Source organism: Plecotus auritus, assembly GCF_963455305.1.
Source record: "Plecotus auritus genome assembly, chromosome: 2".
Classification (NCBI taxonomy): domain Eukaryota; kingdom Metazoa; phylum Chordata; class Mammalia; order Chiroptera; family Vespertilionidae; genus Plecotus; species Plecotus auritus.
In genome coordinates, this window is record NC_137771.1 from 77546249 (window position 1) to 77559863 (window position 13615).

Genomic DNA, 13615 nt, shown 5'->3' on the forward strand with positions numbered 1-13615 from the left:
TTTGTTTTGAGATTTAAAAAGCATATTAGCCATTTAAAAATTCAGTGAAGTCCTACATCATATGAATTGTCAGGGGAGGGCAGCTGGGGGTGAGATCAGACCTGCAGGGGAAGGCAGTTGGGGGCAACCAGGCCAGCAAGGGAGGGCAGTTAGGGGCAATCGGGCGGCAGGGGGGCAGTTAGGTGTTGATCAGGCTGGCAGGGGAGTGGTTAGGGAGTGATCAGACCAGCAGGGGAGGGCCATTGGGGGCAACCAGGCCAGCAGGGGAGGGCAGTTGGGGGCAATATCAGGCCAGCAGGGGAGGGCAGTTAGGGGTGATCAGGCAGGCAGAGGCAATTGGGGGTGAGATCAGGCCGGCAGGGGAGGGCAGTTAGGGGTGATCAGGCAGACAGGCAGAGGCAGTTAGGGGCAATCAGGCAGGCAGGCAGGTGAGCAGTTAGGAACCAGCAGTCCCTGATTGGGAAAGGGATGTCCGGCAGTTGGACATCCCCCAAGGTGTCCCCAATTGGAGAAGGTGCAGGCTGGGCTGAGGGAATCCACCCCCCCCCCATGCACAAATTTCATGCACCGGGCCACTAGTATTTATATAAATATATTTAATCTAAGGAACAGACAATGCTTACAGTGAAATGAGAATGATCAATATATTCCCAACTTTTAAATAATACCTTCTATTTCAAAATGTAACTATTCACATAAAGGCTTTGATCATAACTCCTAACCCACAAAAGAGATTTTCTGTGGTTCTCATAATTAGTGTCTGTATCCCAGGTGATTTCAAAAAGCAAATGTTAAACTTATCTAAAGAACTGCATTTAACATAATTATGTTGCAAACAACTCCTATTTTCTGTGTGTTTCTCTCAGTTCAGCGTTCCCAAAGACAGAGAAGGTGATGGTCAAATTGACAATAACTCACTAAGTTAGTCAATGGCTGTAGAGGAGGCTCATGAACCAGACATAGTTGCAGAGTAGGGTGACCAGTTTTCCTGGTTGCCTGGTACTGCAGAATTTCCTGGAACATGAGACTTTGAGTGATAAAACTGGGACAGTCCCAGCTAAACCAAGGCAGTTGGTCCCCCTTCCAGGGAGCCACACCTGCAGACATGGTAAGGAGGAATTCTTGGGAGTGGAATTGGTGGTTGAAGGACTCAGTAGTACTTCATTACATTGTGCAGTCTTCATATTCATAGAACCAATACCCATAAAATTTGAAGTATCTTGTGACTGATTTTTTGGGGGAGGTAGGGATAGGAGGAATGTGGATGTGGTGATTTACCTCTGGTACTTTGTAAAGTAAAAGTTTAGCACAGTCTCACCATATTTACTGCAGCATATTTCAAAGAAGAGATAATTGAGGTAAGTTTGGTGATTTAGATTATAGAAATTCTTTTATGAATTTAGTTTGCCCAGCAGCAAAATTCTTAAATACATACAGCGAAAGAAATTTTACTTTTATAAATCCTTAACTAATGCTCCAAAATACTTTAAGTCAACTTCATAACCAAAACTATAAGTGACAAAATTTGGAATGCAAAATGTGTCAAAAATGTTACTTCTGTCAGCCAAATGTCATCTTTTTTCACATTTTAAAATGAAAATACTACAAAAAAGTAGGATATTTTAGCTTAAAAGTGACATTCTATTTCCAATATGTCTGCTCTTTGCTAGTCAGATTGGCTGAATGACTTTTTTTAAAAAAATGTTTATTTTTAATTTAGTAGGCCAATGGACTGTTTTTGGTCAGATGGCAATGACAAGAGAAGAGGTACTCATAGAGGAAATTTTTCTTACTATAATGGCATATCTGGCAAGAAAAAATCACAACAACCTCTTAAATTATAAACTATGATGAGCATAAGTCATTATTCAATACCATGAGCATTCTGGTAATCTACTGCACAGCTTCTAGAAGTAAGATCTAGAGGTCCCTAGGACTCCCGAACCAAAATAAATAATGCCAACACTATAAGACATTTGGGAATACAAAATGCAATTTGTTATACACAAGAATGCTGGGTAAGTTGAAAATTCCCTTCAGCCATACAAAGGAGAGGCTTATAACAGATTTAACGCTGAAAGTTTAACACTGGCTCAAGATAGATTCTGCAAAGGAGTGTGGAAGGAACAACTAATCAATATAAAACTGAACCAACCTAGCAATGAATGCCATCCCACTGACAGGAATCACAGCTACAAAGTCCCGGTTGAAACATGTGCAAGTTACTGCCTGTGATACACCTTTGGAGAAATACATTCTGAGCAATAATCTTGCCATGTGAATCTGAAAGCAGACAGGTCTCATGATTTTGGTGCTCCAAAAGAGATTATAATCTTGTGGAAAATAAATCTTAGACAAAGACTAACTATAAATAAAGAAACACAAAAAAGAAAAAGGTCACCATTCCTTTCAAGGAGATTAGTGGCTTTTCTGTACTATGATATTCTGGTTTGTCTACATTATAAATCTTTAATTCCTTAACTAGGCAATGGGAAATGGTTTATATTCTTCAAAATAGTCAAATGATCAATTAATATTGTAGGCCGAGAGAGAGAGAGAGAGAGAGAGAGAGAGTGAGAGAGAGAGAGAGAGAGAGAGAGAGAGAGAAAGAGAGAGAGAGAAACCATGATAAAAATGATTGTTGTTCTCTACATTAAAACTAATTCAGTTAATACTGAAAAGAGGAAAATAAAATAATTCAGATAAAGTGTAAATTTTACTGAGCTAAAAATAACCTGCCTATTTATATTTTCCCTAATATGTAATGTTAATTTCTTTAGCATTTACACTGTGTGTTTTCTTCTCAACAGCATAAGCTCCTGTTAAAATAGCCTTCTCACAGAAAACCTGGGATCCAAGTTATTAGGGAAATTATGAGGTATTCTCCACCTATTTCTTTGTCTCAATTTGCCTGAGAGTTTTTATTTTAGAGGACTTGGGTGGTCATGAATCCTTGCAATGTTTTGCTACCATTTTCCTCATTTCTCTGGAAATGAGGCTTCTTGTCAAAGTGTAGAGGTAGGTAGATAGGCATGAGTAGAGTCGGAACAATAGGCCAGGTGCAGAGGGTCACCAGGGCAGAGAGTCCCAGGTGCCTAGCAATGAGTGAAACTACAAGCCTTTGCACGGACATTCCCTTAAGCATTAAATCTTAGAGATGGCATCTAGGCCTCAGTTGTATTTCAGCTCCAGGCCTGGAGAAGCAGGAAAATCAGATGGGGCAACGCCATGGCTGACCTCAGGACCAATGACCTCCTGCCCTGACGCCAACCAATCAGTGGAGAACACCACCCTGAGGGAGCACTGATGAATATTCTATTGAAATCCTCCCCTGATACCTCAGATAAAAGCCCTTAAGACAGGGATCCTTCCACCCACCCCCCCACCCCCCAACCCCCGCCTCTCTGGAGCATGCCCGCACTTTTCCTCCCTCTTTCATCTCTCAAGGTATGCATCTCTTTTTCTCTCTTTCCCCTTCCTAAGCTCCAAGGGCCCTCTTTTTGAATCTCTAACTCATTTTCTGAGGCCATTTCTTCTATGGCTCACTTCTAACTCTGTGATTTTCTAAATAAACTTTCTCTTATAGTTTGAGTCTTGGCTCTGAATTCTTTCTTAGCCAGAACTCAAGTTCTGTAGTTGCTGAAGCGAGGTCTAACACCTGGCGCCGTTTTGCCGCCAACAAAAGCAGTTGTTTAAATTCTTGTGTTGGGAGTTCCTTTCCCTTCTCCTCACTTTCCTTTAGTTCCTAACCATGTACTAAACTTGATTCCTAGAAAAGCTTACTGCACAACATCTGTGTTGACTCACACTGAAAACAACCTCAGCTGAGTGACACTCAGGTTTCCTCATTGAAACATCTGTTCTCTGAGTAGCACATGTGTTTGACCACCTGAGGCCCATCTCAAATGAGAGGAAGGATCCAATGTTCTTAACAGAGGTTTTACAGAGACCATGTCACTGATTGCAAGTTTTGTTTCCCTGGTTATTTTGCATTGGGGCACACAATGACAAGCAATAGTTGTCAGTGTGACCACATCAGCAAGCTGAGTTCCTCCAGGCCTCTGTCTCAAGTGACTCAGACACGCCTGCCCCTGAGGTTCTAAGCCCATCACATATGTAGACTCTCAGCCTGTTGATCCACAGGTAAAAGTTATAGAATTGAGAAAACAAACAAAATTGCTTTTTCTCTTTCACAATCATCATTGGGTCAAAAAGAAAGGAATTATTTGTAATCTTAGCACTCTTGCTCAGAAAAGCCCCTTAACTAACTAACTTGTGTGGACAACCTAAAGGTGTGACACTCCTGCAGTTATGTAATCCCAGTCCAAGTCCCCAGGGGCTAAAATCTGAAAACTCTGGTAAGGAAGAAAATGACATAGTCACATTACCTCATTCTTTTTATTTATAAACTTGATTGCTTTCTGCCTTTTCCAACTGATTAGTATTTTGCAAGTGGGCAATATATATAAAATCCCACTGTACTTCTCTAAATCCCAAAATTAAATTGTGGAATTATAGGTTACAGGGGAGCCTTAAGGTGTCCCTCCGAGCTTGCACTTGGATAAGCTGTCTGTGCAGTCCCTCCAGAGACAAGGGCGGGTTTGGCCTCTGCATTAAATGATCCTGCTGACAAGACTGTGTATTGAGGCAGGACTACTGACTTCTGGCTGATCTCAGCAGGACCTCAATCAAAGACTCCAATCCAAGGATCTTAAGGTAAAACCCATAAAGCTCAGAAATGCATGCACCAACAAAACCATAAGACATACAGAAAGAAAAGATAAGCAGCTTTGAAAAATGAAAGAAACAGAAAAGCTACCTGAGGCTATGAACTTGCTGTCATTCACCAGGAACAAATTAGAGGTAAATAGTAGAGTCTGGGAAAGAGAAGACACAGTTTAATCACAGACACTGTCTTCAGAAGACCAGAAATCAGCCAAGTTAAATTAAAAACTCTACTCACGTCCCAGAGAAAGGAAATCAAAGTTGAATAATTAAATCAGTGTTGTCATTAAGACACATCACACTTGCTTTAATTGACTGCACTTTCATGGTCAATCTAAATATCTCAGACTTCTATAAACCCACAGCCTTGCAGCGTGGTAATAAAACAGCATTTTCATAAGGCTATCTGAAATATCATATTTAGGGACATCTTGCTGACAAAATAATCAAACCACCGAAAGTACCTGAAAACATTTTCAAAGAGTGCCATGCACTCCCTAGAACAGAAGGATAAAGCCTCTAAAAGCTAGGCTTACCTCAACAAGGGTTTCAAAAGTGGTTGTTTCCAGAAAAATGAAAGGAACTGGGCCAAATTAGAGAAGAGAAAATATATATACCAGAAAAATATTAGAAGGGAAATAATTATTTTTAAAAAACCCAATGTCTGTATCTAAGTTTCACAGGACAGCCTGACCTGGAGTGAGTCTATTCCTGCGACCTTGTCCTTTTACCCAGAGTGTGGGGAACAGACCTTTAGGTCAGGCAGGACCTCTGGAGCTAGGCAGGGCTGAATGGCCAAGCAGTGACTCAGGAAGCGTAGGAAGGGTTTAGTTGCCATGGCTCTCTGACCTAAGCAAGATGATTCTTCAAGGAATTGAGCAGATGGACTAGTCCCATCTGTCCTCTCCTTACTTCCTAGAAATTAGCTGCCTTTGGATATCCAAGGGGAAAACATAAACCCCAAACCAATGGAGTTACCCTCACTTTTCATAAGCAATATTGGATGAGGCCCACAAAATATTAATAGACTTCACAGTCTTTATGGTAAAGTTCAAAATAACTAAATCAGGGTAACTTTTGGTAAAGCTCTCCAATACAGGTTCCCACTGGGGTACTAATATACTTAAAATTCCGCCCCTTTCTTGTAGGAGAGAAATGGCCTTAGGCATCAGTCTGGCACCCAACTCCAATTGTCTAGTAGACAACTTAAAAAAAAATCAGTGTGGCTCATGGTTGGGCATGGATCTAAGACCCAGGAGGTCACAATTTGATCCCTGGTCAGGGCACATACCCAGGTTGCAGGCTTGATCCCCAGTAGTGGGCCTGCAAGAGTCAGCCGATCAATGATTCTCTCTCATTAATATTTCTCTCTCTCTCTCTTCCTCTCTGAAGTCAATAAAAATACTAGTATATCTTTTTAAAAACTGAAATTATTAAAGAATTTAAATAGGATTAAATCCACCCCAAACATTGATTTTTATCTGTCTATACTTTGTGTAGTAATATGAGTTGCTATAAATTAGATTAAAAGCTCTTTCTTCCCATTCTCAAACTGAAAAATACAATCACTTCTTATTGCCCTGAAAGTTGTGTTCATTTTTGTTTTGTTTTGTTTTGTTTTTCACAGAAGTTCTTACTTCATACATTTAATTATCAATGCCAGGGGATGCCAATGTCATCTGGAATAAAAGGCACTCTGGTTTTCAGAATGCTTTCAGAATGACAGATCCCACCAGTCTGTAACACCACTGGTGTATCACTGATGAAAACTCACCTGCTTCAGCAGACCAAAGCTGTGATTGCCTGTTCAAAACATATCGAAATAGAGCCCTCTGTCATCACCTGCTGTCCCTGGGACTGATCCTCAGCCTGCGTTGCGTACCTCCATGGGAATTCTCATTGTGCTGAACTCTATGAGAAAATTCAAAAAATTCACCACCTCATTTTCAAGGTGTGAATACATCCTATCATTATCCATTAGCCATTGAGCACTAGCAGTGCACCTGGCACCTATTATGACAGGAAGCATTGTTATAACAATTCTGAACATAACTAGAGTCACCACTGTCCCTCCTCTCAAGGGAAAGAAAAAAACTGCAGGCATCAATGTGTTGAAAAGTTATTTGAATGCTGCCTTCAACCCATCACTTACCTAGATAGAAAACCACCTCTCTAGTGCTACAAATAAGCTTTGTAGAAAAGAAATTTCACTTTTATACACAAAAAAAATGTACAAGTTTAAGTATCTTCTTTCTCCAAATTTGTACCCCCCACAGGGTTAACAGACCATACCTGTTAGAATGAAATAAGTAAAATGCAATTAATATTACCTAACATAATTAAGACACTTAATATTACATTATTTCTCCTACTTTTCAGATCAGCCAACAAAATAATGACTAATAATTAAATTTCAGATGGGGGGTGGTTAGTGAGCACAAGTAGCCATTCTGACACTAACATGCACTGAACATAAGGTATTATTTTCTTATCTCATTCTGCTATAATTCCTGATCTCAGCACTCACTAGATGCTTAGGAAAATTTTAAAATCTCACCCTTTGGAAAACATTTAATCCTATTAAATTTATGGAAAGATATTTAGACTGGTAGATATTCAAAACATAATCAACATTGGCACATCAGTGTCAAAATATAAAATTACATAGTAATCATTATACACTATTAGTAAAATAGAATCTCATTCATTTACTTATATTTCTATATAAATAAGTATTTTATAAATGCATTAGAACACTACAAATCTCATGTGTCAAGGACACTACAAGATTAATTGGAACAGGAAATGGCAGATTCATATGTATTCATATGTGTGTTGGTATGTACTTTCCCCATCTTCTGCAGGGGTGATGTTGTGTTCTCATTTTAAAAATATTTTCTGTAAAATACTTGCTATCATTTTCTCTATGGCTCACTTATGGATTAATAGGAGAGAAAATAGATATCAAAATAACATAAAATGAAAGAGGAGAATATTCATAAATACAGATGAAATTCAAAGAAGCATATAAATTATTTTACTGAATCTTACAAAAGAAAAAAAATGTTGAAACATAATTTTCCAAAATGTAAAATTTACTCTGGAAGTGGTACAATAGCCAAACAGTTTAAATACAAATAAAATAAATAGAAGAATTGTTCAGTGGTCTAGTCTTCCCCTTTACAAAAAGCACCAGGTTCACCTGGTTTCATAGGGGAATTTTACAAGCTTTTAAAAGCAGTTGATTTTAATGCTACTTAATCCATTTCACAGCACAGAAAATGCAGGAAGAAATGTAGAACATGGGTATTTAAACCCAATAAAGATTACACAATAAATGAATTTTTAGACCAGTCTTACTTGTGAATATAAATCCTGAGTGAGTGAGGGTAGTTGTTTGAGAAAGGCAAAGCAGGTTTTAGAAGAATTTGATCTAGTTGGAGAGAAAGCCCCCAAATAATGCCCAGAAGCTAAACAAATATGTACAATCCCTGGCCCCTCCAAATCACGGTACTTTGGGTCCTTTGAATCTTCTGAGCAGGAACACAGCGGCAGGAATTTCAAGAACTGTTTTTCAAAACACAGACTGCTGATACCTGCACAGCAATAGCCGAAGTGCAGGTTATTAAGGCAGAAACAGAACGGGACCCTAGACTTTCTGAATGAGAATTACTTAGTGTTCAGGCTCAGGAATCTGACTTTAAACAACTTTTTCCACAGATTCTTCTGACCACTAAAATTTAACCACCACAGTGCCTAAGTAGTGGGTTGACTCATGATTCCTACCATGCAGAATAACATCATTACTTGCAATATTGACTTTACCAGGTGAGACATTTGTATTAGCAATTAACCAAGAAACATAATTTTTATTTGGCCTGGATTTGTTGGTCTATTTATCATTATGTTACTTTGCAATGATTTTTTTAACAAAGATTTTAAGTACAAACTGAAAATTATTATTTTAATATGCTTATTTATTTTTGTTTGTTTTCTAAATCCTCACCCAAGGGTATTTTTCCATTGATTTTTAGAGAAAGTGGAAGGGAGGAGGAGAAACAGAAAGACAAAAACATCAATGTGAGAGAGACACATCGGTTGGTTGCCTCCTGCACACACCCAGACCAGAGCCGGGATGGAGTCTGCAACCAAGGTATGTGCCCTTGGCCAGAATCAAACCCGCGACCCTTCAGTCAGCGGGCCAATGCTCTATCCACTGAGCCGACCTGGCTAGGGCTGCAAATTTCTTTTAGAAACCACCTTCTGTAGCCTTTTTGCTATTGACTCACCTCCATTATTACATAATACAAACTGACCATTCATTCAATAACAAATATTTATATAATGCTTATTATCTAATTTACCTTATACTAGAAACTGTTGAAAATAATGCATTTTCTCTATCTACCATATTGTTTTTCATGTTTATATAATTGCAAGAATTTTAATAACAGTCATACTCTCAGATTTTAACAAAATAATATTTAGTCACTTTTAATATATTTTTAAAATCAGTTATAGCTAGACAAACTATACCTAATTGCTGGTAAGAATCTCCACATTGTTTTGTTTACACCAAGATTTTCTGAATTTATTGTAGGGTAGATTATACTCAATCATCTTCTAAGAGTATCAAAACAACATTTTACTGAGTAGTTTTTACAGGCAAAAATTCACATTTGCTGTGGAAATAATTTCTTATTTTATCTTACAACATTTAATTCTGTTCCCATTTTTCATAAGGAAGTACATTCTCCTTAATGTGGAGACTAACTCATTCAATCTTCAGCATTCCTATATGCTAATTACTGTTTAGTGGTTAAGAGAGAGAGAACAAAATAAAGTTTCTGCCCTCGTGTAATTCACATTCATTTGCATTGCTTATTAGTATATTAGTAATTTGGTTACTGATACTATGAGTATTTTTAGTAAATGCATTAATGTTGTTTAGAATATAATACTTACTGCCAAGGTAGTTGGTAATAACTATCTAATTTTATTTATCATGATCACAGTAAATTGAAAGCAATAGGAGAAAGCTTTGTTTCCTTCCTTTCACTTTGGATAAGAAATAGAAAATCTGGAGTTTATCACACTGTGAATTATGGATGTTCTTTAGAGGGTGTCTTTCATTATTTCTTCACTCACCAACTTCTGAAATCTCCACCCTACAATTCCATTTAGGGCCAATATTTCACAGCTGTCACTGAATCCATCTGTTGGCTTATTTAGAACACTATTCAGATTTTAATGACATCTTTGAGAGCATTTTAAAAACCAATGCCTGGTCCCAATTTTCCCATATCTCTTGAATGCATTAGCATTTTTTAATTCAAAGCTTTGTGCAGTAAAACCTAATAAAAATTATCATATTTATTAAAGGTAGAAAGAAACACAGATACAGACTAGATTGTCTTCTAATTATATTATGCTCTTTCTTATCATGGAGTTATTGATTAGGACTTTGTGAATCTTAAATCTACCCATTCTTCAAGCTCCCAATTATCACATGAAGGCTCCTCCACTAACTCCAGTAAATATCCCATACACACTTTTACCCGTTGACTCTGTTTAACACTTCATTTAAGTAATGTTTTATGTTAAACATAAATTTTATTGTTTGTTATTGTTAAGAATTATCAAAAGCAAACTGTGGAATCTAAGAGGGAAGGAGGGCTGGGAAGAGATAAGCCAAAGAATTTATATGCATATATGCATAAAAACACGGACACAGACAATAGGGTGGAGAAGGCCTGAGGTGGGGGGAAGGGGTAGACTAGAAGGGGAAAAAAGGGAACATCTGTAATATTTCCAACAATAAAGATACATTTTTTTAAAAAAGAATCATCTAAAGCATATTACAAAAAGCAATATATTTTGTACCATATAGAAATTATTATAAAGTATTATATATTATCTAATATATAAGTATGTATACATTTACATGTATAATCCTTCCCTATAAATAAGCAAATTAATAATTAGAATGATAGCCATCTGAACTGTGTGATTCTAGTTTTCTGTATTTCCAATGTTCTATAATAAATGCTCCTTTTTAAATTAAAAGTAGCACGAAGTGTTTTTGTTAAAGATCAAATAATATGACTACAAAAATGTTATATTGTACTTGAGGATAGGGTGCATATTTTATAGTCCTGTAGCTCTGCATCAATTTGCATTAATAGAAACACAGAGGATATAAGTACTCAATAAGAACTTTGAATTGTATGGATTGGAATGGAACAGAAACAAATCATTTTATCAATATATACATCAATACAGGCCAAAAAGTAACCTGATCACCACCTCACTAGGAAATCTATCACCGGAAGACATTAGGTATGTGGTCTTTATCTGGGAAAAGTACTGTCCGCTCTACTAGGGAGTTTTAAAATCATGTTTTTATTGTCCAGTGATGGGGATAAAGCACAAATGGCTCTTAGTGGGTGCTGCCCACAGATGCTAAATATCCTACAACTCTTAGAATGCATCCACACGAAGAACTGTCTCGCTCAAAATGCCAGTAGTTCACTGTTTAAAAGGTTGGTTAGATTACCCATTTATTTCTTTTTTTACTCTTAAAAAAATTAAGCAAATAAAAAATCAAGACATACTACTCACATGCCCCAAAGTAATATGGTAGATGAAAGATGGCTTCACTTCTTTGAACTCTTCCCATTGAGAAGAGTGTTGCCTCTGACAGCTTTGGCCAATGAAGTATGACAGAAGTGATGTTCAGCCAGTGCCTGGGCCTCATCTTTAAGAGAATAGATACTTCTATCCTGTGCTCTTAGACTCCAGCCACCAGGTGAAAAGTAAGATGCCCTGAAATGTGCTTGCAGAAGCATCATGGGAGTGGATCCTCCAACCCCGGATGATCCCACATGGATTAGGGGGTCGTTCTTAAATCCCTGACTTACACACAACTGTGAGCAAATTAAATGGTCATAAAAATGTCTTCTTTTACTTGAATCCATATCCTTTACTTCCTAGAAATTAAAAATGGAGGCTGTGTTGGATTTTATTGTATTCGTAGAGAACATGTGAAACATTTTCTTTGCAATAAAAAAGTAGACCTTACATCTCTCAGAAGAATGCTGGCAATAATTTCAGGCTTTTTTGCTTTTTTTTAGTGATCCTATTTTTGATGCTGTAAGCAGCTATATTATCTACCCAAATCTAGCTAACTAAAAAAGACATAAAGCAGCCACTGTGCTGATTGTAACTCAATTATGACATTAATTAACTTAATTTAATTCTTTGACCTGAAGTTTCTCCATGACTGAATTGGAAATTAATTCAGGGCAGAAACAATGCCTGCTGCATTTTTTGTGTTCCATCATAATGCATACTGGGATGAGTCCAACATACACTTGTGGACACTTATAATACACTTTACCACTAGAAATTAATTATTTGATTAAATTCAGCATCACCTGCTCTAGTCTTCTATTTGAACGCACTAATGCTCTGGACATAATTTCTGATAAGCCATAGAATCCTCTCCCTTGAAAGATTTATAATATGTAATCTTGTCCAACGTCATTCTTATACAGATGAGGAAATACACCAAAAGTTTAAAAGACTTGGTCAAGTTCATGCAGTTATTTAGTACAAAATAAAGTCATTAGAACCTTATAACGATTTATTTTAACAGATTGCTGGCGGGTGGACTGGGACAGCTGGGGGATGTCGGTACTCTTGAGAAGTGGAAGGCCTAAAGTGTAGAAAGCCGGCAAAAAAGGTAGTTGTTGAGATTTAAGAGATTACAATTACATCTTAATCCATCTGGAGCACGAGCCAATGTGGGCCAATATTACTCAGAAAATTTGAAGGAAAAATGCTAAAAGACATCATAGTGAAGGGGCTAGATGTATATGAGAGGCAATAAAGATTTCTTTTTTAATTAGTTGCATAGAGTAAATCATAAAACCAGATATCTCTGCTTTGAGATGATTCTTCATTAACAGCTGTTTATTGTACTATGAATCATTGCAAGATAACGTATGCAAGATGTTAGCTTGATATTTGTGCTTCCACTTCTCAAATGAACTCAACTGACAAAAATAGGGAGCAAATCAGGATGGGAAAGGCTATCAGCAGATGAAGGAGAGCAAACTCTCCATCGTACATTTCCATCCTCTGTTGTTATTAAACACATATTAGGATGGTTTAAGAAACTAACTAGTGAAAGTCAGTGGCAGTCAGCTTGTATGCTTCCTTTAAAATTACAAGAAAATGCAAACTAGGTTTTATCTCTATGACATAAGGATAAGAGCATACTTGAAACCTATTTCCATGCAGAATCCAAAATGGACTTGAAGAGCTGTCTATAAAGAAATTGAATGACAGAGCTTAAGCAAAACAAAAGATAGTGTCATTTTGTTCATTTTTACCACCACACTAATAAAAAATATACACTGAGTGGCCAGATTATTATGATCTCTGAACACATAATCTGGCCACTCAGTGTATATCCTATATAATAAAAGGGTAATATGCAAATTGTCCCCTCAACCAGGAGTTTGACCAGCAGGCACGTCGGCCAACCACCCATGTCTTCTCCCCCTGGCTCCACCCATGCACAAATTCATGCACCGGGCCTCTAAAAAAAAAAAATATATATATATATATATATATATATATATATATATATATATATATATATATACACACACACACACATACACACTGAGTGGCCAGATTATTATGCGTCCAGAGATCATAATAATCTGGCCACTCAGTGTATATCAAAAAGAAACCATGTGAATTTATACTGAGGCTTGAGTCAGGGAAACTCCATGCCCTTAATCAAAGTATAAGACCCAGACTTTGGAGATACCAGGATGGAGAGTAAATCCCAATGAGCCTGCTCAAGTCCTGGTAGGAA